Source organism: Lontra canadensis, unplaced genomic scaffold (genome assembly GCF_010015895.1).
Source record: "Lontra canadensis isolate GAN:19392208 unplaced genomic scaffold, GSC_riverotter_1.0 scaffold119, whole genome shotgun sequence".
NCBI lineage: Eukaryota > Metazoa > Chordata > Mammalia > Carnivora > Mustelidae > Lontra > Lontra canadensis.
In genome coordinates, this window is record NW_022631113.1 from 752,619 (window position 1) to 779,881 (window position 27,263).

The window sequence follows — 27,263 nt, forward strand, 5'->3', positions numbered from 1 at the left end:
AGGGATGAGTCCAGCTTCAGATGTAAAGTTGTTGAGGTTTCTGTGAGATATTCAGGAAAAGAGGTTCTAGTCTTTCGGATATTTATCTACCTTGACCTTGGCTCTTGGTCAAAAAAAAGAAAGAAAGAAGGAAAGAAGGAAAAAGAAAGAAAGAAAGAAAGAAAAACACCCCCTGAAACTGTAGCTATAAGCTTGCACAATCAAACTGGAATCAAAGATCCTATGATTCATCTATCTAAAAACAAATGAAATAAAAAATTTAGTTTAACTTTGTCCCTGTTGCTAGGGCCCACAGAAAATTGGTAGAGTGGAACTGATAGCTTCAATAGAGGGACACTTTTAAACACAGTGCTCAAATTTAACTTTATCTTACAGATGCTTTCAAGAACCAGGGGCTAACCATTTAAAATGACCAAGCACATGATGTAACAAGTTACCATCCATGGAAGTTAATAACAACAACAAAAAAAAGTATTGACTTTGACCAAGAACTGCAAATGTTAAGATTATCAGATACAAAGTATAAAATAAGCATGTTAAAAAAAAACCAAAAAACATTTAGTTTAAATAAATGTATCAGGCCGGCCCTTCATCCTGTCTGAAACTGGCTTGGCCCACCTTTTTTCTAAACTTTTTACTTATTTTATTTTTTAAATTTTATTTTATTTTTTCAGTGTTCCAAGATTCACTGTTTATGCACCACACCCAGTGCTCCAGGCAATACGTGCCCTCCTTAATACCCACCACCAGGCTCAACAATCCCCCCAAGCCCCTCCCTTCTGAAACCCTCAGTTTTTACACCAGGCATCACTGTATTCACCAGTTTTTAACTGGTGTAACTTGAATGTGTCCCACCTTAGCTGAGTGATCCATCTCTTGCTTTCTTGCCCAGGCTTCTCCAGTGCCAGATGTAGGATACCCACACATCCCCATCTGGCATGTTTTCACATAGATAGAAGTTTAAGAGCAAGCTTTAATCAGTTACAGATAGGAACTACTAAACAAATGCTCCCCTCTTTTACCTCTTGGAGGGGACAATCCTCAAGAACTTTTGCGTGGCTCTTCAGGACGTCTGAGTGGGATGAAATCCCAACAGCCTACAGCAATGACTACGCTGATGACATGGCCTTTTATTGGCTTCCTTTTTCAAACCCCCACCTCCTAAAGCAAGCGTATATATAAGTCTGTGCTTCAGGCTCTGCTTTCAAAGAAAGAGAAGGAATCCAGATTCTGTTCTCTGTGATGAAAGAGGAACACAGGCTAACAGAGTTGGGACTACAGGTGACTCTCAAACACAGATGCCTGGGATAACTTTCTGGAATTGTCACTGATGAGAAAAGGTGGAACTGTGATAACCTTGGCAAGCAGTAGTGTTAAAAGTGCCAGGACTCTCATTGGAGGGTAGAGAGAAATGCAAGTAGAAGGTTATGCAGTGCCAATGGCACTTGAAAGATAGGAGGGCAATGATAATTATAAGAACCATGGAGCTTTCTGGCCTTTGTTATCTGCTTTAGAAGCCTCAAAAAAAGAAAATGACAGATTCCGGTGAACCAACTATCATTTTAAGGTGTGCTGTAAAAGTAAGAGGGTCTATATGTCAGTGTTTAAAAAAGCTTCTTATCTCACAGAGCCGTAGAGCAGATAGTGATGAAAACCAGGCCCAGGACTTAATTGTCAGGTTAACAAAATGACAAGAGAGACAATGCCCAGCCTTCACAGTCCTACATTAAATCTGGGCCTTTAAGAGATGTAGCCGCAGTTCCTTCAGAACTCACTTGCGAACATTTGATGAATAAGCCAGAAAATCTTGAGCCATGGATTCTTCTGAACCTTGCACTAGGCCTTCTGTACTTGGAGAACCTGGAGAGATGTCACTTGGGACAGGTGCCTCAAAAGTGGTACATGTGTTCCTCAAGAAGTAGTCCTGCCTTTTCTGCCTCCAGACCAATAACCAGGGGCAGGACTCAAGATAGCCGAAACAGAGAAATACTGGCCCTATTCTGGGAGGAAGTAAAACATATAACCTCAAACTGTAAAATGCATACCAGCAAGAATTGCAAAAAAGTATGGTTGAGTGGAACTTGAGGGTGGTGGATGGACGGTAGAGGTGGTATATTCAATAAGGTCGGAGTACTCTCTTGTGACACAGGATTTAAAGTTTTGGTAAGTGATCTTTATGCTGCTCAGGTGGCTTTTTGATGCTTGAAATGCTTCTGGCCAGGAGAATCCCTTGGAGATCCCTTGGTAGAGTGTTGAACAAGATTTAGAGGCCTCAGAGAAAGACCATTTTTAAATGGACTTATGTGAGATCAGGGCACCCATTCCCTGGATCTCCTGGGATGGTCCAAAAGATTCCCTCTACTAATTCAATAGGTTAATAGAAAAGGCACTGGTAAGGGGATGCCTCTTTTGGAAACTTGGTGGCTATCCTCCATGGGCTGGAGCCAAGAGTAGCATGTAGTGTATGATATTGGGTTGTTTAGTAATAATAGGGATAATGATTCAAAATTGTAGAGGCAGATATAATTATTGGTAGAGACAAGGCAGAGATAATTACTACTGATGACAGCAAGACGTGCAGAGTGGCAACTGGATGACTTGACCAGAAGGGACTGATGGTGACATCTAATATCCATTCTTAAGAATTACTTAAATAAGTAGTCTAGGGTGTCCCTTGACTGTGTAACCAGGAAAATACTAAGAGCTAAAAACGTGAATGGTGAACTCAGCTGCTGCAATGGAAAATCAGGGTCCTTCAACAAGTTTTGGATCTGAACTAGTTTTCTGACTCAGAGCACTGATTTAAGGAGAGACTGGGTCCCCTTAAGCAGGAACCCAAACACATCTACTGCAGTAGTATATGACAAATATTCTTCTCATCTTTTCTAGAATGAACCTATGGCTATTTACCAGATTAACTCAACACTGGAAAAAGAGATTTCCAACTGACATGGTTATTGGGAGACTCAAAACACTATCCTAGTACCCTATCCAGAGTGGAGGCTAGTGGAGGAGAAGGGGCAAATGGAAACCTCATTTAAGTTGATCTCACATTGATCCATGGACCTGTGAGGCACAGTGTAAGTTGGTAGATATCGATGTAAATGGTCTATATCTTTTAAAAAGTAGAGACTATAATTGTATTAACAAGACACAATTTAACTATATACTGTTCATAAAAGACACAGCAAAAACAGAAGTACTCAGGCTGAAAAGAACACATTCAATTCTTGGTGTGTGGTGTTTAATTTCTATTCATCTCAAAATATTGTCTAATTTCCCTTGTAATTTTTCTTTGTTTCATTTATTATTATCTTTTTAAAAAGACTTATTTATTTATTTTAGACAGAGAGAGCAGGGTGGGGAGGAGCAGAGAGAGAGGGAGAGAGAAAATACCAAGCAGACTCCTCACAGAATCTGGAGCCTGTCGTGGGACTCGATCTCATGATCCTGAGATCATGACCTGAGCCGAAATCAAGTGTCGATGCTTAACAAACTGAGTAACGCTGGTGTCCCACTTATTAAGACTATCTTGTTTAATTTCCTCATACTTGCTATGCTTTTGTTACTAATTTCTCACTTCATTCCATTGTGGTCTGAAAAGATAGTCGATATGATTTCAATCTTTAAATTTATTGAGACTTGTTGGTCCGTTCTGGGGAATGTTCTGTGGGTGCTTGAGATGGATGACTATTCTGCTATTGTTGGGTGGTATGTCCCATAGATGTCTGGCATGGATAGTTTTTTCTGAAATAGAGAAGATGTAAATATGTTTAATACTGAAATTTATGATTCAGTGAGAATAAATAGTTAAAAAATAAAAAAAACGGGGGGTGCATAATTGATGACACAGTGAGCAAGGAAGTAAGAAAGCATATATAATACAGTACAGATAGAAGCATTCACCTGTGGAAGAAGATAGGAACTTCTTCCTTTGATAATAGAGGGAAGTACATAAGAATGTTTTAAAAAATGTATCTAAGATTGTTTATTTATAAAGTAGTAAAGTTCAGTGCATGAATAGCTATTTAATTCTTTTTTTAAGACATTGAAAACAAAACGTACAATAGACTTGGAAAGTTTTCTGACATATCTAGCTTTAAACGTATTTGCTGTGCCATTGATTACAAGGGAATACAGATAAATCCTAAATGGAAAGTCATAAATAATAATTTGTTTAGATTTTAAAAGTTATGTAGATGGCTCAGCTCTCAGTTTTTTATTTGTTTTTGAGGTAAGGCAGTAAGTAATTTTATTTTAATAACCAAAAATTTCAATTAGCTCAAGATCTCATGAGTATGTTTGTTGTTATTTGAGACACCTAGCCTCAGATAATTTCTGGGAAACCCAAATAATAGTTCCATTTTCTACAAATCTTTCCTGGTACTCACTGTTTGCAGCAGCCAGCATGCCCACATGTCCCTTCTTACTGACTTTTCCCAGTTGATACCATTTGTCCCAAGCATAGACATGGGCTACTGCTTTCATTGTCCCAGCAACCAGGCTTTGATATTTAACAAAACATTAAGGAAGAATTGGCAACATATGAATACGTATACATATACAAATAACACTTGTTATTTGAAATGGTTATCTTTAGGAACCAATCCCAAGCCAGTCCAAACCTAACCTGAAATTTCCGCCTCACTCCTTAAATTATTTTGTGACACAGAGCTAATAGCTCAACCTCCAGAATCTTGAGATATTTTTCTGCCTTGGAAAGCAGGCCCCAGAAAGCAAGAAAACCCTTTCCCTTTCTGCCCACGGCCCATTTCATATTTACTAACCTAAGTTGATTTTCAGGGGAACATCCATATTTGCCCATTCCTTCTCTTACCTTTGTGTGTGTATCATTTTTTTTAAAGTAGAGTGCTACTCCTTTCTCCCTCCTTTTAGATCTTTTTAAGACAAGATGTGTACTTTCATAAATCTTTTCTAACCTTGTCCTCCTTTCTGTTAAAATTTCAAGATCACATTGTTTGTGGTCTGTAAGTTGAACAGTTACATATGTGAGAGAGAGAGAGGAAGGTATCACCAGGAAAGCAGGCTAAATGTGTGAATGAGGTGCTATGAAGTTTCAAACTTAAATCTGATGCCAGTGAAGAAATAGTTGAATGATAAAGTTTGAGGTTAGTAACTCAATATGGATGGCAGTGTTATATAAACAAGACAGAGACATATGTACTGTTTAAAAATTTTTTTGTGTTATTTTCTGCCTTGCTTTAAGATACAGGACCATAACAACAAGAGCATTAACAAAGATTTCCTGGCTTAGCTGAGAAAAATTATTCATATGAGTATTATCTAGGAGATACATGATACTGAGTTAACTATTGGGGGAATGAGGATGTAGGGCATATAAAATTCCATAACCAATCTGGAAAGACAGCTTAAATGTATTATTGGGTAATTCCTTATGATGTCAAAGATAATGTCTTCCATGAATGTATTATCTATGTGATCATAAATACCTGATGAGACTTAGCTGGGTATAGCTGACTAGGATATATCCTAGATAGCAGATGTAAGAAGTTTATTAATTTAATGGACAGGGAGCTATCTTAGCTAAATTTCCTATTTTTTTTTTTATTGTTGACTTTGGATTTCAAATTTCTAAATCCCTTACCCCCAATTCTCTGTTCAATAGGAGAGATATTTGAAAACATCAAATATAAGCTGGTTTGGAATATGTTATAATTAATTTCATTTATCTAAATTGGTCTTGAGGATATCCTTGAAGATTGAACATCATGAAACATGCAAAGAATCATGAAAAATGTTGGAGGAACTTCATAGTCGAAGAGTAGCTTCCATAGTGTTTCTGAGCTGATAGATTGGGAAATGAGATTTTTAAAAAGATGATATAAAGAAGTGTATGTTTTTTGACTTTATTTTTGAACAACAACCATCATGAAGAAGTGCTTTTTAATGATCTGAGGAAAACATTTCACTTCAAAAACAAGCCTTTAGTTAGAGATTTGAGGCCTAAGAAAGAATAAGTAAATAACAATACTTTTACTGAAAAAAAAAAAAATAACGGAGAATAATAGCAAGAGTTGATCTCCTTTTTTTTCTAGCTTAAAACACCTCCTTTGGGTTCCATGCCTTCCATATAGACACTTACTTAACTTCTTCCTTATAGTGATTTCCATCGTAATATTCTAATGTGATATTTTTAATTATTCTGGATTCTCAAAGTTAGCATTTCATAGAAATTAAGTGATGAAATGGGCCTTAAAGTTAATATTGTCCAAAGTGCAAAATCATCATTTCCCTTCCTCTTTTTCCTGGCAATGATTCAATTAACTTCAGATGTTCTATTTTTCATCTGCTTGAATGTGTTCCTACCAGTTAGAAAGGAATCCAAGTTGGGATGCCCTGTGATTCAATCCCTTACCAAGTGTTACCATGTGGGTTTTAATTTTTTAATTTGTAATTTTTTTTAATTTTAATTTTTAAAGACTGTATTTATTTATTTGAGAGAGACTGAGCATGAGCCAGGGGTTGGGGGGGCAGGGTAGGGGCAGAAGGAGAAGCAGACTCCCCACTGAGCAGGGAGCCCCATGTGGGGCTCAATCCCAAGGTTCTGGGATCATCACCTGAGCCACCCAGCCGCCCTACCATGTGGTTTTTTAAAAAGTATAATTTTATTCAATCTCAGCTCTTGTGTAGGTTAGTCATTCAAGAGATATAGTTTATAAAACTTTATTTTATAATAAGCATAATCTTTTTTTGCATAACCACCAGCTCTTCATTTCTGATCCAGAGTAAAAGCAATAACTCCTTTCACTGGGCTCCACACTTTCTTTAGACCTAATTAATACCCATATATCAAGTGTCTGAGCCTTACTCTGGGCTTTCTAGACATCTTATGATTCCTTAACCTACAAGGCAAAAATTCTGTCCAGCTAGGATACTTTGTTACATCTTTAAATGCTGTGTGAGATGTTTTGGCGCTTCTGTTGAAAACTCTATACTAATGACTTAATAATTGTTAAGTGACGTTTTCAATAAAGTTTGAAGTCAGTAATTTAAGGACTCCTACTTTATCTTGGTGGCACTACCAAGGGCTGCTACAGGTCAGAAACCAACTTGCTGTTCCAGTAGTTTTGAATAAAGCAAGGAAGGAAAAATTGATTTTGGAACAATTTTTACTTTATACTTCAATGGACAAAAATCACATTATTTTCCACCTTTGTCATTGACATCCACCACAATATAACTGATCATATTACTTTAAGAATAATCCTAAGGTTAAAGGAATAATTTTTAAAACCCCTGTTTCTCAGAGCAAAATTCATCGAGTGAAAATATTCTCAATTTTTCAAATGTCTTAGGAGCTTAAGATTATTTTTGATTGTTTTTGATAAATAATCTAGGACCTTGTAGCTATGTCATCCACCCTCACCACCATTAATAATGCTAAGAAGAGAGCAAAACTTTTAATTGGAATCTTACAATCTGAATGAAGATCTATAATATTTCACAATTGGGGAAACTTGAACCCAGAGAGATTAAATGATTCAAACTCACAAAACAAAATACCCTAATTTGGAACTTGTCTGCTAAGACTTTTCAATAGTATTTTTATTATGCATTTTTATTATACCTTACTGAATTTTATTGAAGTCATATATCTGTTTCCCCCAGAGACTATAAACTCCTTAGGATCAAGACATCATTGCCTAGTTCAAATTTGGCATTCTATAAATTCTTGCTGAGCTGATCTGACCACACGCCTCTTTTAGAATTAGGCAAAAATACACTCCGTTCATTATGCCATCACATAAGCAATAGTTGGCTTCTTTGCTTGGAGACTATTAGTGTACGTTTGTCAGTAAGTATAGTATGAGTTATCAAATATCAATGCTTGAGTCTTTTGTCCCTGCAGATTCCAGATGATGCTGTAACACCTCCTTTGGTACTAGTGATGCTGGAGGCCTTATCTTACTCACCTCTCTATTCTGAACACATCTGACAATTAGCTCTTCCGAGTTCTCAGTTGAGCCTGTTTTTAAATTGGATGTGGAAAGTGTAAGTGGAAAATTGGATATGTAAGAGAAAGAGACTGAAGAATTAAAATCAACCTGCTCGTAAGTATAGCTTATCTTTTCCTAAAAGGTGCCTTACGTTGTTGTGGCAGAAGGTAATCATTATACTGTCTTGGTTCTATTGTATGTGGAAAATATTTGCATGAAGTCATTGTCTAGAAGTAATACCTGGTAGTATGCAATTGATTTTGATTTTGGTACATATCACCCAATTTAATGTATGCTTCTATGGCACATTACTTTTCCAGTGGGAAGTGACTAGTTAAGTGTTGAGCAAGAATCCTCATGGAGAGCAGTATGATAGAAATATCTAATGAATTGTGCAGAAATGAATGAACATAGCAGGACTGCTATCCTTAGAAAAGCCTGTTTGCAAGGCTGCTCCTTGACTGAGGATATACAGAGGGTTTCCAAAGCCTTAACTGATGAACGTGCTCACTCTGCCTAAATAGTTTGTGCAAACAATATTATTTATGCTGGAAACCTGCTTTCCTTCTGGGATTCTGGAGTTTGGGTACATGCTAGGTGGAAACAGCCTATCTGATCAGTCCCCAGTACAAACCCCCAGCACTGAGTTTCTCATTAGCTTCCCTGATAGGTTACACTTGACTCATTTTGTCACAACTCATACCTGGGAACTTTTTAAGTATGTGCTATGTCACTCTGGTGAAAGAGGGCTCATGGGAGCTGTGTCTAGTTTCTTCTGGGCTTTACTCAAAGTACCTTTTCCCTTTGCTGATTTTGCTTTTTGCATCTTTTCACTATAATAAATCATAGACATAGTTCTGACTATAAGCTGAGCCCTGGGAGTGCTTCTGGAAAGATCAAATTTGGTGGGAGTCTTGAAGACCCTATGACACTAACTCAAAAGTGATACTGGCTAACCTGTACAGAGACTGATTTGCTCTGTTCCAAGAACGTTACATACATGAAACCATTCGTTACTCACTTCGACTTCACTATGGGGATACTATCACGAACACGACTATTTGGGGAAACCAAGGCATAAAGAAATAGCTTGCCTTCCTCTGGTAAGTTTCAGAGCTGGGATGATATGCCAGAAGGTAATTATGCAGTGAACTGGAGGGAGAGAATTCAATCAGTGAACCACAAACTAATTTTTGCCTGAATAAGCTCAGTGTTTGACTAATAATGGGTAATTTGAATATAAATTTTACTTATATAAAATTGTATTTACTTATATACATTTAGAGTTCTCCTATGAGAACTCTAGATTTTTACTCTCATCAGTGATCTCCTCATACCTTTTAATATTTGACTGGTAAATGATTCTCCATCAAATAGCCCATGCACCTGTGTTTCTCTCTTATGTCCAAACAGTTATGCAAATGACAATTTCCTTCTTAGGTTGCTCTTTCAGGGCAGCAGTAAGAAAAAAGAATGTTTGGGAATGTACCTTAAAAACTTTTTGGTTGAGGGGTGCCTGGGCTAGCTCAGTTGGTAGAGCATGAGGCTCATAATCTCAGGATGGTGAGCTTGAGCCCCACATTGGATGTAGAGATTAGTAAAAAATAATATCTTTGAAGAGAAAAAGAAAGAATTTTTTTTAATTGATGCATCTCCCCTCTACAACTTTGTCTCCAAATGAATTACTCAAATTCAGAATTTTATTTAATATTTTCTCAGGAATAAAAGCAATATTTTTGTCCAAACAAAATTATTTGCTTCTGTGGGACCCAATTTTCTGGTATCGTGAATGATATTCCTTTTTTAAGGAATGGAAATGGACAGTCTTGGAAATCTCTACCCTTGTGCAAGTCACTCTATTCTAAGATGTACTGCAGTGTTTATACCCATAACATGAAGAAGGTGGATGCAGTGAGAAGGAAACTTAAACAAGCTTTATGTAAGTGGTGAGTCAAGGGACAATTTATTCTTAGAACACTAAGTCCGGATATCCAGAAACCAGCTTTTGGTCAAAACTTTCACAGAGAGGGCACATGCATAGAACCTTCCCCAAAATGAGCATGAGAATGTTATGAGAAAGAGGATATTTATAGAGTCTCATATGATCTCCCCTCAAGGTCTTTACTCATTATAAAGGGACAGATAAGAACATTTTAGTGGTGAAACCTGGTAGATTCCACCTTAAACAAGTAATCATTGTTAGTATCACACGCCTTCTGATATAATGCACTGAGTGAGACAAAAGTTTGTTTTTAAGATAGTGTCACCAAAAATGCATAGCCTGAGTCCGGTCAGGGGTATACATCAGACAAACCCAAATTGAGGAACATTACAAAATGACTTCATGCTTCAAGAACATGAAGAATTGCTGATAGGTAATTCCAGATCAAGGGAGACTAAGGAGACATAAGAGAATTATATGTAATATAGGATCTTGGATTGGATCCTAGGTCTGAGAAGTAAAAAAGCCAATGCTACATAGGTCATTAATGGGACAACTGATGAAACTTGAACGAAGTTGGTATCTTAGAAATCACATTGTATCATTATTCATTTTATGATTTTGATAATTCTACCATGGTTATAGTCTTTATCTTAGGAAGTATACAGTGAAATTCTTAGGGGTAAAGAGGCACATATCCTCAACTTACTCCAAAATGTTGCTAAAATTAACACATGCGCGTGCGCATGTGTGTGTGTGTATACGTGAGAGAGACAATGACAAGGCACATGTGGTAAATATTCACATTTAGGGAATACGGATGAAGGATAGCAGTAATGCTTTCTACCACTTTTGCAGCTTTTTTGTAAGTCTGAAATTAATTCAAAAATTAAAAATAAAAGTTTTTTTAATGAGGTCAGAGTCAGAGAGGGCTTTAGAGTTAAAACAAAACCTCTGGGCAGATTTCACTCACATGGAAGAGGTTATGATTAAACATTTGGTCAGTGAGCCAGGCCACACAGCTTGGCTGGGTGCCTCTTCTGTTCAGCCGTCCTCCCATGGTGTTAGACTTCCACATGAGTGAACAGAACAGCAGAGATCCCTGACCATGGGATGCTCACATTCCAGTGGGAGAAGACCAACAACAACACAAACAAAACTACTGAGTGCATTAGAACGTGATAATAACTAAGGAAAACGGAAAAACAGAGTGGAAAAAATGTGACAAGTATGCCAGGAAGACACTGTGGTTAATGACCCAATGGCTGCACATCTGGGGAGCCCTTTGGCTTCCCCTCGGGAAACCCTCCACATTCAAGGGAGAGCTTCCATTCAGTTCAGACCCCCAGGGTGACAGGACCTTTGCCACATGATAATAACTGCTGCTCTGCCACTCTGACAGTAGGATGACTCACCTTGGTGTGACGGAAGGATTGTTTCTTCCAGAAGTACCAGTTTTTATATGGAAAACATGACCCAAAGCAAGAAACACAGCACTATTTCTCTGATGCTAACAAGTATTGAGATTCGGTTAAAGTTAATAGGTTAGTCAGACTTTCAGTTAGTTTATTTTCCAAAAGCTTCTGAGAGAACTAGCCCAGCGTTTTAGACTTCCAGCAACCTAACTGACCCTTTCCAAGCCCTGTGATGCTATAGCCCACATTTGGGACCACGTGACCCTCCCACCAGTTCAGGTTCACCTGCAAGCCCGGGGACCACTCTTCTTTGCAGGAAGGAAGCCCCAGGTTAGTTATTCCGGTGACTCAATGTCAGTTCAAACTCATGGTACCCAGTTTAAATGACTGACTCTTTGCCTTTTTCTTACACCTTGTACCGGAAGTCTTCCCACTCAGTCTTACTCAAGAGCCTTGAGGGTATATGAGAGACAGATTGGTCTGCTCCTGTTCCTTGATGACTTAACAGCCATAGGAATACTATTTATTGTTTAGTGTGTGCCAGATACTGCATTAAAGTCCTCTGTTCTTTGATATGGGAGCCTTATTATCCTTGTTTGGTACACAAAGAAGGAAGACCTGGAGAGTGTGAGTTGGCCAAGATTGCCATGAGGTTGGGTTTAAACCCAGCGGTCCACCCCAGAACTAGAGCATGTTCCTAATGCTGACTTCAGCATGCCTCAATTTCCATATTCCAGTTTTTCTAGTTTGTCTTTTTCCCTGCTCTGTCAATTTCCTGCATTACTCACTTTTTGCTAGATTTATACAGACATCCACATGTGGTTGCTCTTCTTTCTCTTGGGTTATCTTGCTTTGTTCAAAGCAGGGTTCTCCCCACCCGGCGAGTCTGTTCCCCAGCGCTCTATCCATTCCCAACTTCTTTTTGAGGCTCTCCGTAGAACTTCTAAAACAAAGCATGAGGAATCACAATCCTGAAACCAGTTTCTTCTCTCTCTAAACTTACATGAACTAGGCAAGTCAGTCATTCTTTCTATGTAAAATATGAAGGTGATGTTAGCTTGCCAAGGGAGAGTTAAACTCATAAAAGTAAAGTAAGATGGTGTATGTGAAAGTAACCACCATGTTTCCAAGGCCATCAAATTTTTCTCTCTGTTTATATTCCAGTGTGTTTGTATCTGTGTGTGTCTGTGTCTGTGTGTATGTGTGTGTATGTGTGTGTGTGTGTTTAACCTCCACTTGATGCTTAGACATTGCATTTGTATATTTATACTAGATGCGTCTGTAACGGGACTGTTAGATTACATATTACTACGTGTATGTTACAGGAACATCTTTTGCTCCAACTCATAATGATTTTGTGGGCAATTTTAAGAATTTAAGAATGCTTGGCTACCAAAGTGGTTCCCGGCCAGCTTTCTCTACTAGCACATCAGCAAGATGCCAACATACTTCATTGGAAGAAGTGACTCATCTCCCAGAAATTATTCTCAACACCAGAAGGGCAGGCAACTCCAAGAGGGCATTTTACCATTTCTGTTGAGGAGGGATATAAATAATTTGAAATGTGTCTCTCTCTGGACATTCCTGGTGTGCTCCTCAGAGAAAGGACAGATATTTCTTCTGCTGAAAGAATTAATCAAAATACGGGTGAGAGGGGTATAATTTGAAAAGTCTCTGAGTTATTTTGATACCACCTCCCCACCCATACATATGCTTTCTAGGAGTGAAGTTCACTCTGGAGGGTTAAAAAAACATTACACTGATCCTTTGCACAAATACACACACACACACACACACATATATATGTATACACATACATAGATAGATATACACACCATATATATGTGTATATTTACACACACACACACACACAACACACAGCAGTTGAAAATTTTTCATTCCTATCATCTGTATGATAAATGAGTATCCAAATTATGTCAGCCGAATGTTGAAATGACTACACGAGTTATATGTGGTTTCATTTTAAATTCATGTCTTTGATATCTTGGCACTCTAGTAATATATTCTCTTTCCTAAAACCATTTTACAATAAACTTATTCTAATTAATTTTCAGAGAGGATTTCATGATTGTATTTTATTATTTTTAAAATTATTATTTTTTATTTTTTTTACTTTTCTATCTAGAGAGTAACTGATAAGATTCTATGAAAATATCAAAAACAGTGTGTGACCCGGTCACCCGGTAGTATAACTTATTTATCTACTAGTTTAAATGCCATATAAATATACATTTGATAGCTTCTTTGCTTAAAGTGGATCACATATATAACATATGCATATGATATTCTAGCGTGTGTGAAAATACATGACACTGTAGCGGGGATGAAGCAAACATCAAATAAATTTGATTTCTTTTCTCCCTTCCATAAATGGGACTGGAGGAGAGTAATCAAGAATGTTGTAAATGTGGTTCTGTTCTAATGATTCCAGAAAAGAACGGGGCAATGTAAAATATGTGTTGGGGTCTTCAGACTGCTGGATAAATAGAGATGATGGTGAAGGAGGAAATGGGATGGCTAAAGACTGTGGAAAACTGGAGAAATTCAAGATAAGGTACTTTGGACGACCAGCCAACCTCAGGCCACACAGATAATTCAGAATGCTCATCGCCCTTCACTTTTAACGGAGACCCAGAACACATGAAAAAAACTCAGACTTACTGGGCATCTCCTACATGCCAAGCACTGTTGGATACTTTTCTTACCTTATCTCATTTAACCCCTGTAAGAGTCTTAGGAAGTCGGCGTGATCAGCCTCATTCATGGGAGAGAAAAGTGAGGTCCCGGAGGTTGGGTGACTTGCGAATTCAAGCACGCTCGCTCACAAAGGCGCAGGGTTGGAGTTCCGGTGTGTGCGTCCGCTTAAATATCCAAAGCTCTTGCTCAGCTGGTCCTGCCAAGACACCTCGCTGAGGCTCACTCCTCAGCAGGGGTGGCAAGGAAGAGCACAGCCAATTTAGCCTGAGCGGTGGATTATAGACACACCAAGGGTACCACAGTCCCAACGGAAGAGCTTGAACTCCAGATGTGTCGGTTTATCTCCAAGTTCATTATATAATCTCCAGGCAAATATCTGCATAAGCACAGAAGTTCTCTCCAACTCTAGCCTTGAAATCCATGCTTATAGTTCTCTTTTGACCCTGGGTGACCCTTGCATGAGGCAGCAGACTTTAGGCTGGGGTCAGTCACCAAGATCCTGGCTTCGCACCCCTTCTGTTTTGCCTAAAGGGCCTCCTTGTGACCATTTCTGACCCTCCACGCTGGAAGTACTGGCATCTGGCCAGCTGTGCATCATGGTGTCTTCCCACAACACTTTATTCAAGTGAAGACCTTTCCCTCTTCTCTATTTTTACCATCTTGACTTCTGCGGGCGGTTCCAACATTTTCTTTTCACGGTTAAATCCACGCGGTGTTACCTGCAAGCTTCCCAATGTGCCATCTATTTCTAAAGACTGCTCTGAGTCCTTTTTTGAAATCTGTAATATTGCTGAACACTTCCTGAACATGATAAGCACCAGTTTTATACTTACCTACTTGAACACAAAAGTTATGAGAAAATGGGAAGTGATGAAGAAATTACTTAAATAATTGGTAACTATGCCATAGTGTGTATTAAGATGTACAGAAACTGAAACATACACGCATCAGTATATCCGTTTTTTAATGGTGTTGTAACAAATTACCACGAATTCACTGGTTTAAAACAAAACAGATGTATTCTCTTACTGATTCTGGAGGTCAGAAGTCTAAACATTTTTTTGACAGGGCGGTATTTCTTCTGGAAACCCAAGGCGAGAATCCATGCCCCTCTGAATTTTTTCAGGTTCTAGAGCCTGCACGCACCCCTTGGCCCAGTGCGTTCTTTGCTTCTCTCTGACCTCCTCTTCTTTGTCTCTGACCCTGTCTCTGACCCTGACCTTCCAGTCTCTGACCCTGACCTCCCATTTCTCTCAGATAGGTAACTTTATGATTACATAGGGTCCCTGCAGATAATCCAGGATAGTTTCCACATCTCAAGATCCTTGTCTTGACTACATTTGCAAAGTCCTTTTGCTATATATCATACTATATTCAGAGGATTAGAGTGGATATTTTGGAGGAGGAATTATTCCCCACAAAACAACCAAGGGAAAGAAAACTAGAGCATTAAACTGGTATAAAGATGATTAAATAAAGAAGCCAAGAGTGCAGGCTCCAGTAACACCCAACAGTGATTCCTCTATAGCACAGTAGCAGAAAAGCATTTCTGGTGAAACAGGAACTGCAAAGTATAAGGAGTTCAGACCGTGTTTGCTCAAGTTCATTGGACAGATTAATTCAAATATTCCCATCATAAGCTTCTTCGTGATGAATCTGATACAGAAACCGAACTTGAAGCCTCTGATTTGTTGCTCATGTACCATTATTATAAGCTAAAATAATATATATGTACATACGTCATACTCACCTGTACACACATATGCACACATAGGAATGCATATATACATGAAACCATGTAGTTAACATATATGTGGAACACGAGTTAGGAATGTTCAAAATAGAAATGAAACTTCGAAGACTTTCTGAATAATCTCCACCTAAAAAAATATCATCAACTTTATGTTCTTTTGATACAAACACTATTTATATTGCATCTGAAAACAAAGGAGCTCAGCCTTACACATGTTCTAGCATGTTCCGTCTACCTGCAGTCTCAAGTGTTCACTGCTCCTGATTTACCAGCAGGGGGTCTGGTGGGTGCACATGTAACCCAGTGGACAATGCAATGTCATCAAGAACACTGGGCATTTACACTCTTTCAGTGGCCTGGTATTCATTATTCAAGTCGATGAACCTGTATGCATGAGAACCTTCCGTCCATTTCTAAGGGTTGTGATCAATAAGCTGGGTGGTGGGGGGTGGAGGTGAGGAGGGAAAATAAATGTGCCCTTTTTTTTTTTAGAATGTGGCATAAAAATACCTGAAACCAGAATTTCATAACAAAAGGGCAAGCTAACCTTACTAAATGCTGATTACACAGTGTATAATAGAAAAGGAAATAAAAGCGTTTTTATAAAATGTATCAAATCCTAAGAGTGCTGTTAAACTCATTAAAGAAAAAATGAAGTTAGAGAAACTGGTCTTATTTTTTTTCACTCCCAGTAGAGTTCATTTCTACTTCAACAACTAAGCCAAGGTCACATTTAACTCACTTCAATTTCACCCAGTGCACAAGCTAATGTCAATAGTACAGCTGCCATGCAGAGCTAAAGACTGATGGTTAGACAAAGCCATTTACACAAGGCTGGGTCTTTCATCTTCTCTCAGCCAGTGACATAAGAAAGCACTGAGGTTATTCTCAACTAGAGACGAAAACTGGCGTATTAGAAAGAATGTTATTCTCCTTAGCTGTCACACAAAGGATCTGAAGAAATGTAGAAATGTTTTTTTTTCCTCCCCCCACTCTGGTCATCTGGGGAGATCACAAAGTGACTCTAATAGCCTTCACTCTGAAATTTTCACATGGTTTAAGTGATTGCCAAGTCTGATATTTTCCATTTACACTTCATTGCCATCAGAAAAAGAAAAAAAAATCAATATACCTATCTACTCAAGTGTGTCACAGGATGAGCTTATAAAAGAAGACATCAGTCTTTTTAGGGCATGAAAAATATACTTATTCAAATATATCTTATTTAAAATGACATAAATTGCAGTGGTTAGTCAAGATTCGATTTCCTCTAAAATATAAGATTTAAAATATTCCTTGACTTGCCAGGAATCGGAATCCTTCAAATTGTTGATATATACAGATGTACTTGTTTTCTGATGTAAGTCATTCTGACTGTATTTTATTTTAGTGCATTAGTGACTACATTTATTAATTTCATAGGAACTAAAGCATTACATTTTATGAGACTGCACAAGGTAGTACTTTTTTTTTCTTCTCAGGAAATAATTTTATTTTCAACTGTACTTTTCCATTGTATGGCTTCTTGCACTTTTAGCTTTCTGTCTTGGAAAAAAAATGAGGATGTTTCTTTATATTATTCTAATAATATTTTACATTAGGAGTCTATTCTTTCTTAACTTGTTTTAACTATTAAACTTCTTTATGCAGAAAAGGTGTAATGAGTTCGGTGTAACATTTCAAATGCTTTTGTTCAAATCAGAGGTAATTTTAACTGTCAAAGGAACATCCATGTCAGATTGGTCTTTCAATTAAAAGAAGTCTCGTGTCAAGTTTGAGTGCGATGATTGTGTGTTATATACATGCTCCGGGTTGCGGATATTTAGAATTACTCCATTTCCATGTTGTTGCTGCTGCTGCTGTTTTCTTAAACATGGTGTTGAAGGAAGAGTGTTGGTGGCTTGCTCCAGATTTCCTGAGTGCCTTGCTTGAGGATCTCACTGTATGGGCACAGCACCATTATTTCAGGAAACCAAGAAGACCTGTACATACCATGCTTTCCAGTTTAGACATCGTATTCAAATACTGCCTGTCAAGGAGTGCTGAAACCATCACGGAATCTCCACCTTCCCACTACCACAGGGGCCAACCCACAGAGCTGCAGGCTTTCGTGTCTGTTTATCTCTGCTCCTCGGCCCCCCGGCCCCAAGATGGAGAGGGCAAATCAACCCCCTTAAGAGAAGAAAGAAGAAGAAAGAAGCAGCAAAATTTCATGTCTGGGGTCACTCTCGGACTCAGTTCCTTACGTGGCAATACAACACACTAACAATTTGAGTTACTGGGCCGTCCCCCACAGTTACAAGTATTTCAAGGTCAATTTATCAATTTAACAGCTTCATCTTCTTAATCACTAAACTTCTGTCTCTTTGAGCTTGTGCTGAAAGACTGTGGCTGCTAATTAAAATGGAGCTTTACTAGCAAGTACACAAATTAGATCCTGTCAGTAAGTTTATTCTAACTATTGGTCATTTCTAAATGCCTTTTTAATCCCCTAATTTTTACATTAAAATTCAAAAGCCTAACAATCTTAATCACCCCTACATCAAATTCATCATTAAGAACAGGAAGCCAGATGGTATAATTTTGATTTACCGGACTTCAGCGTGAATTAATGTACTGAGTGCCGATAATGAATACATCAAACCTGGTATTGCAGAAACCTATGAATCTGGCATGTGAAATTAATAACACACTCTGCACAATGAAAGCATGTAAGCTCATATAAAACTGAGGAGTAATGGGCCCTTTTATTTTAAATGGTCTTTATTAGTCTTCCGTTTTGACTCTTAAGAAAAAGATGAGCATTTTGTTTAGGAGTGTACTTGCCCGTTGTACAACTATTTTTCCCCAATGTAACACAACAGGAGCAGAATTAGGATGATTAATAACAATGCTTGTCTAGAGAAATTTGCTCGAAGGGTTCTCTCAGAATAGCTGCTAGTTCTGCATTTATTTTGGGAATTGTACCTATCAGAGAGGGTTGGGAGATTTCTGTGAAACATCATGGCCCATAAAATAGGACGTTACTGTTTTCTTATAACGGGACCGACTTTTGGTAATATGGATACGTGCCTGAGAACCACTCTTGTCTGTTAAACTTTTTCCTTGGAAACAGACGTATACTCCTTTATCCCCCACTGTTTCACTATGGCTAAAGGGGTGCAGTTTCAGAACCAGGAATTAGATAGAATCCAGATCCGGTCATGCAAGTCACATGTGCAAAAGGATGCTCACAATGGGCCATTGCAGAGGGCTGCTCACCACATAGAAATTATCGACGTCTGAAGTAAGTTGAAGCTGCCGTTTTGTGATAATGTTTATTAATGTCTCGGCTAATGCCTTCACAGGTTTTCATTAGATATATTTTTAGTTTTGTTGGCTTGCAGAGAATTCCCATTTTTGTTCGGGATTAGCAGGATTAGAAGTGCAATATATTCATGTACTAAGCAAACAACCGGTAGAGTAAATGGAGACAGAAAATACAACATTTGGGGGCAACTTAGAGTTTGCCTAAGATAAAGTGTCATCACCTCATAGAGCAAAAAATATGCATTATTTCCGTCTGGGTTTTTTAAAACACAGAATTTATTAAATCACCTTGTGACTGGTGTGAGAACGCTTGGGTGTTTTTCTTTCCTCTGAGGCGCAGGATTACAAATCGGCTGTCCAGCACGAGCCTGGAAATGGCCCCGTGTAATATACTTTGCAAATGAAGTCTTTCAAATGTCCAAAGTGCTTCTGCTTCGGATTCCTAATCCATATCAGCAGACAATGTAGAGGTCCAGAAATACGGAGGCTAACGATCTTCGCTTTTGACTCAACACTATCGATAATGGTATTTGAAGAAGGTGAAAATGCCTATTTTACTTTTAGAGTGGTGATAGGTGACCAAACGCTGCAGGTTAACAACCTGAGCGACTTTCCAGCTGCACGGACTGTCGTTTTTCACTGCTCGGCAGGTGTGCCAAATATTTCAGCAGCTTGCCTCTGGAATGAAGGCAGTGCCACAAATAGGATAATGTTCAAAAAAATGGCACAAACCTTCCACTAAGTGCTATTTTCCAGATAACATTGCTCATTGGCTCAATCTATACTCACACTTGGAAGACAGTATAGAGGATAATTTGTATCTCTTAGAGATTCAGTGGTACGATTTATTGCAGAATAGGGAAGGGATGTATTAGTTCTTTATCTTAAGGGCAGGGAAAATAAAAGCACTTTTTGGGCGCCTGATATTTATTTTGGTGACTTAGCCTTCAAAAATTGTGCGTTTTAATAAAGATTAGGCTTTTAAGAAGTACCCCCTTTAAACCTTACATCACTTTGAATGGAATAAGTCGGTTATTTCTGGCTGAAAATTTTTCTTACTCCTAAATCTCTTTAACTGAAGCTCATTTGACAAACCTATTATAAAATGAATAAATGCAGTACTGTGTGATTTGTCCACTGTCAACATGTTAACACACTTTATTTGAAGGTAGATTGATGGAGGGTGGCTAAAAGAGTTTACCCTCCTGAGTTAAAGAATAGAAAACCCTTTTTTCTTAGTTTTTTTTTCTTTTTTTTTCTTAGAAGTTCACAAGAGTAGATATACAATTATCCTCGACTTGCTGATGCAAAGGAACAGAGCATTTAGTTTCTTGTCACTGTCTCTGAAATTCCTAAAGGTACAATTAGCATTTCATTTGACATAATGTTGAAAGGTTCATAGATTGATCTTCCCTAAAATGCAGCAAGAATTTTTTGAAATGCAAATTTTGACATTTATTAACTTTTATTCCAGATCTGTTTATAGACTGTAAAACTGTGCATACATTTAACTCGAAGAAGCTAAAAGGACAATGTTTAGGTGGATACTCTGTGTTATAATAAAAGTCTATTTTATTGTTTCAACAATGAAATTTTTATTATCAGAGATTTATGATATCAGCACAGCAGTTTTTACTGCATGATTCACAGTGTTTTTATAGATGTATATTCAACAAAACAAGGAGAGAAATTGTACCGCAGTGCTCCCTCTCAGGAGTGTATTTCCCCATTGAAATAATGTCAGCGGTTTTCCACCTTCAAAGCCCTATGTTTTCAAATCAATTAACAATTCTAATTGTGCAGGAACAGTTGTTCACTTAGCTTGGCAAATGGGACAGGAAACATTATTTCCTTTCTTTGCCTAAAATGAAGACTTTAATCTTCTGAACCATATTTAACATATAAAAAACACACAACCGAAAAGTTAGACAGTTTGAAACTCCATCACTTTGCCCGTCCTGGGCTTCCTTTCCGTATGGCCTACATTCCTTCCCCCAGGGCTTCCCGAAGCTTTGCTGGAAACCCGGAGCGGTAACACTTCTACCTCTCGGTGCGGACCAACCTTCTGCAGATTCATTTAGACCCTGCTTTAATCGGATATTTATCTAGCCGGGCAGTAGGAAGAGTTATTACTTTTCGGAGGTAGCAGACCAAGCATTGGCGGTGACCCCGGTCGTGACACTCGCATGCAGATCTGTATCTCCAGGTTGCAAAAAGCTGACGCACCAGCATGGAGGAGCCCAGTCCGCGGTGCCCCTTCCAGTCCTAATGTCATTTCCACTTAAAAAAATTTTTTATTGGGATTAAAGTGCAGCTTGTAAGATATTGAACAAAGCGGTTCATAAAACAAGAAACGTGTGCGATCTCATAAGACGTTATTAAATATGTACAGTTTAACCTTTTCTTTTTTACAAATGTATATTTGAGTTATAGCTCATAACGCCTGTCCATATTTATAAAACACATAAATGCTATGATTAGAGAGGGAGATCTTTAGTACTTTGGCGTCAACGGGAGAATATGCTTTATTCTCTTTTCAATAGCTTCTGAGATCATTCGAATATATACTTTCAGAGAAAGACAGCTTATATTCTAGAATGATTACAAGATCTCCAGCAAAAAGAAGACTCTTTTGGATTCACTTTTCCCATAGATCTTTAATTTAGGACACTCTCTTGGGTGAGTCTCCGTGTGATTGACCTCTGGTTTATTAGTCCATTTGAATCTTACAGTTTCCTAAATATATACCTGCTATTTTTGTCTAGGGAGGATCCTAGAATTTCTTAATCATGTCTCCTTAAACATAATGCCAATGCAAGTAAACATGTAGGTTATTCAGTTCCCTCAAATAAAAATTAAAATATACTCTCGGTAGTCTCATAAAGATCAAATGTACAAGAAATTTGTGCATAAACCAGGCCACCTGTGTGTAGACTTTGTTCTCTCAATGCAACTGCTGCAGCTGATTGAAAAGTAGGGATACGTTCCCTGGCTGATGAGATGTAACGCAGAAGTGCAAAAATCACATTGTGGTCAGCTGGCTTTCAAATACTCCTGAATGTAGTTCAAGATCCTCTGTAAGGTCCCTTGGGCCAACGGAGAGTAGAGAATTCCAAGGCAGCATAATGGATAATGGAGGACATCTCCATGTATATTTTCTCTGAAGGAACAGAAATCGATAATAGGAAGAGGAAGAGAAATTTATTTCATGTGTCTTTTTCTCATTGTAATGTAAGTGAAAGCAACTTGTTATTTTAAATGTCGTTTATGGTTTTTTTTTTAAATTTATTTATTTGACAGAGAGAGATCACAAGTAGGCAGAGAGCCAGGCAGAGAGAGAGGGGGAAGCAGGCTCCCCGCCAAGCAGAGAGCCCCATGTGGGGCTCGAACCCAGGACCCTGGGATCATGATCTGAGCTGAAGGCAGAGGCTTAACCCACTGAGCCACCCAGGCGCCCCAATGTTGTTTATGTTTTTGAGAGGAAATATTTTATTATGCACTCATATACTGACTTATGTGATATGGCCATGTCTCCCCAACCTTCAAAAATCTTATTCAAATGCCCACTGGTCCCTGAAGATTCCCCTTACCTCTGTCAAGTGAGGAATGAATGATCTCTCCTTCTTTCTATATTCATAAAGCACTTTTTTAAAAAAGTTAATCATCTGCCTTCGGCTTAGGTCATGATCCCGCGGTCCTGGGATCAAGCCCCCCATTGGGCTCCCTGCTCAGCGGGGAGCCTGCTTTTCCCTCTCCCACTCCCCTGCTTGTGTTCCTTCTATTGCTGTCTCTCTCTCTCTCTCTCTGTCAAATAAATAAATAAAATCTTTAAAAAACAAAAAACAACAAAAGTCACCCTACTTGTACTTATCACTTCTGTTTGTGTATTGTATGCTGAATGACACCGTGGACACTGAGAGGAGGGAGACTCTGTTTTCTACAATGCTCTGACCTCCATTGGGCCAGGTATTGTGGACAGAACGTGATGCACAATAAAATGCTAAATGACTGAGTGCAGAAGCAGAACAGCATAGGGCGAATGCATAGCAGGTTTTCTCAACCTCAGCGCTATTGACATTTGGGACCTTATCATTCTTTGTTGTCTAGGCTGTCCTGTGCATTATAGGATGCTTAGTGGCCTCCCTGGTCTGTACCCACTAGATGCCACAAGGACTGCTTCCCCAAGCTGTGACAACCAAAGAAGTCTCCAGCCATTAGCAAATGTCCCCTGAGGAGCAGAATTATTGCTCCTCCTCCCCCTCACTCCATGTCGAGAACCAGTGATACAGATGGCGACATCCACAAGGCCAAAGGAAAAGCTACTATGGTATTTCGGAAGGAAGCCATAAATTAGCGTCATATGCAATCTATACAATATTTAGCGCTACCAAATCACCTCATTGATTATCCTCACAAATCCTCACAGCTGTATTTTTCCCTCCCCCACATTATCTTCATAGGTTCTCATAAATTATTATTATTATTCATCTTATTAATTTGTACGGGTTCATGCTAAAGCATGTCCTCTTTACGTTCAGCCGCTGTGAGCTTTATGCCCACATCCACTTCTCCACATGTGATTCCGAGAATAGTCTCTTAACAGTAAAATGAGTTTGGCTTGGGGAGGTCCTCTACGGTCAACGTTGTACCAAGGCGCATACTTCAAAGGGGAGTTGAAGTTTAGCTATGTGGCTGCTGCAGAGTTTTATTATGTTACCTACATTTTCTCGATTTAGACCTGAGTGTGTCCATAGTTGAGGGCATTTTTAGTACTTAGAAGGGTGTTAAAGAGAGAAGAAATGGGAGTAATAAACGTAGAGATTTCAATAAAGAAATTGTATGGGGGGGTGCTAGAACAGAGAAAATCAGGAGGAAGGGAGAACTGGGGAAAAGTCTCATCAATAAAAATTAGTCATGCTTTGTGTGTTCCCCGGATTTTTTCATAATGTCTCTCAAGCTTAGGCCACTTGCTCTCATCATTCTCCAGCCTACTTACAAAACCAGAGGCTTGGTCTTTCTTCCTCCTTTATAACTTTTCATCACACTATTATTGTTATTATTATTTTATCATTATATTTTAAAATATCATCATACCCATGCCTACTTTCAGGAAGGAATCATACAATTTTACAATGGGAAAGTGAAAATGGGTATTCCAGGAATAATTATAGAAAGAATGAATGTAACAAAAATCTGAGGTGGCTGTTTAAAATTATTTACCTATCCATTCCTTTATTTTCCCTTAAGCAATATGAAGTGGGGGAGGCTTAAAAATGCTTCTTTGAAGACATTAACAATGTGATTAGCTTCACTACAGTAGGACCTAAGTAGGGGACACGTGGCCACAGCAAAGGGAGGGTGGGGAATGAGATGGATCTAGCAGAGTCTGCTAAACAAAATGCACCTCATTAAACCTTGTACGATTATTGGAGGTGAGGGCAAAAATATGGCTTCATTCTTCCTTGAAGGTAATGTGAAGAGGGAGACGATGGGTTAAAATTCAGTGTCCATTAGATGAAAAGCAAACCATCGTTTTGGAGACATGGAATGATATTTTACCCCGAGCTGAGAGAAACATTTTTCCTTTAGGAAGGTGAGCTAGTTACAACAATTAAAAAAAAAAAAAAAAAAAAAAAAAAAAAAAAAACCTCAAATGAATTTTGCACTATTTAACAAACAAAAAGCAAAATGTATTTGATTAGATAGTTTTAAATGCTCCCCCCATAAGCAGAGTAGAAACTCGAAAGAAAAAACATTGTTCCGTTTCTACATGATAAGAAGAATATCCCATACGAATGCTTATATAAGACACTTTAGGTTACATGATGTTCAAAGTCTTTCACTAGCTTTTGCAAAAGATACAGAATGGCTCTCCAAATGGATGAATGACTATTCTTCAAAAATGACCTTTTATAAAAGCTGAGGGCATAAAATTAAATCGTAATTCAGTGAAGGCATTTTTCCAGAAAATAAGATAATATAGTCCAGGTATATTACTTTCAGATGCCCTCACCTAGGTCAGTAATAGCATTTAGAGAACTTTGAAGGAATAGAAAGTTAACATCCCTTAGATCAGTGGTCCTCAAATATTTCTGCCCCAGCCAGTGCTGGATAACCCAACAGGCAAAACACAGGAGAAAAAGGGAGAGAATAAAGAAGAAAAATCTGGGAAAATACTGTTTCAATTTCTGTATATGTGTGAATTCTTTCACTTTGAGCCATTTGATTTTTATTTAGACTACTAAAGTTATCTTCATTTTGAACTAATGTCAGTGGGGACCACAGTATTTTCCATGTTTTGGGCTCCTGATGGCCCCATAAACTTGAGAAAGAGGATTTTCTAGTATCAGTAAGAGTATGTCTGAAGATGCAACTCTCACCTTGGGGAATTAAGGCTGATGTGGGCTGGGAGAGGCAAGAGAATGAGAAAGGACAAGGTTGGGACGCTAAAGTCTCCCCAAGGATCCAATTTTTAGTTGCCAGGGTAATATTTGCAAAAGCACTCATAGTGATTCTCAAGTGTCACCATTTTTCCTTCTTCCTTTATAAACTCTCTTTTCCTCCCCAAAATCAGCATCTCTGCTGAGATTTTGGCAAATAGTTTATCACAGTCAAATCAGAGCTGAATGTGCTCTTAAAGGCTTCAAGTGCCCATCTTGTGAGCTATTGATTAAATAAAAGTACACATCTCATACTTAACAACTGTTCAAGTAGCAAATTAGATAAAGCTTAGACAACTGAGGAGTTTCACAAGTATCCTTGTTTTGACCATGGGAAAGTCACCGTGGGTAGTGCAGGGGTTTATGTCTGAAAAAGGCCATAATTTTTCTCAAAGAAGAACTTTAACTCCTCTGAAATTGATACCTCAAAGAACTGAATTTCTGTGCCCTCAAGCATAGATAAATTTTGGACACTTCCATCATAGAAAGAACAACAGGTAGAAGTGATTTTAAGTAAGACTTTATCCTAATTGGTTTGCCAACATGAATCCCTTGCAAAATTCATCCTTTTGTAGAAAATGGACATCCTCCCCCTGGATATCAAGAACTTGGGATTTAAAACCTCATGAACCTAGCTAGAATCTTTATTTTTTTTTTTTTAAAGATAGGAAGAGTGTGTTCTGATTTATTGTTATTTCTTCCCCTCAACACTGAGTAAGACAGGATTATCAAATCAAGAAAAGGTTATCCTAGAGTAAATACCATAAGAAGGTGGACAGACTTTATTATTCTTATCACTGGACTGGGAGTCTTATTTCCACACTAGCTTTATCCATGAATTCCTATTTGCATATGTAATTGAAGAACCCCGTATTATTGTTAGGGTCACTCAGTTTGCACTTACTTCAAAATTCAGAATTAACATTGAATTTTAAATGAATAATATTAATAAAACTATTATCATTTCTACACCAAGGTTGAATTAAATAATTCCATTTATATTAATGTGTGCTATCCATTTTTAAGGAAATATTTGTCTGGTAAAATAAAGGAATTAAATAATGATGGGCTTTATTTTCTGCTCACAAGTATGTCCTTAGTTTACATGTGGTACAATGTATTTCCTCACTTATATCATTTCCTCATGTATATCAGAGTTGGAAAGGAAAGACGGGCACAAAATCCCTATGAAGACAGAAAATACTGAAGAGGAAGAACTTACAATTTTGGTTTGTTGTAAAGAAAGAGTCCCTATCTTTGTTCCAGTCTCAAGCCCCGTTTTTGCCCCATTTCGCTAGTTTCTTATATCTCCATCCAGTTGATTTTCGATGTCTCTTTCCCCCATCTGAGTAGATTCGAGTAGAATATTGTGGTTTTCTACTACTCTTTCTGCTCCTGACCTTCAGCACCGCCTACACCTTTGAATGAGACTCTCGCCCAACTCTATCAGATTAGTGAGTTCTTCTATTATGTTTCCATGACCTCCATAGACCTCGGTTGGTGACGACTGGCCCCTTTCAGGAGACAGCTTTTCCTGGGGCTGACTCCATCCTCTCTTGTCCATTCCTCATTTCCCAGATTCCATCCTGCCTTGCATTCTATCCCTCCTCCCTGGCTAACTCCTTCCTTGAGAACTGATATTATTGAGGAAGTGGGAAAATCTCTAGAACAGAAAATAAGATGAAGAACAGATATAAGACAGGTATT

At 38.3% G+C, this 27,263-nt stretch overlaps 1 pseudogene; it reads left to right on the plus strand.

Moving 5' to 3' along the window:
* Window positions 1-19,639: 19,639 nt before the first annotated feature.
* LOC116857172 overlaps window positions 19,640-27,263 on the plus strand; it is a 188,769-nt pseudogene continuing 181,145 nt past the window's right edge.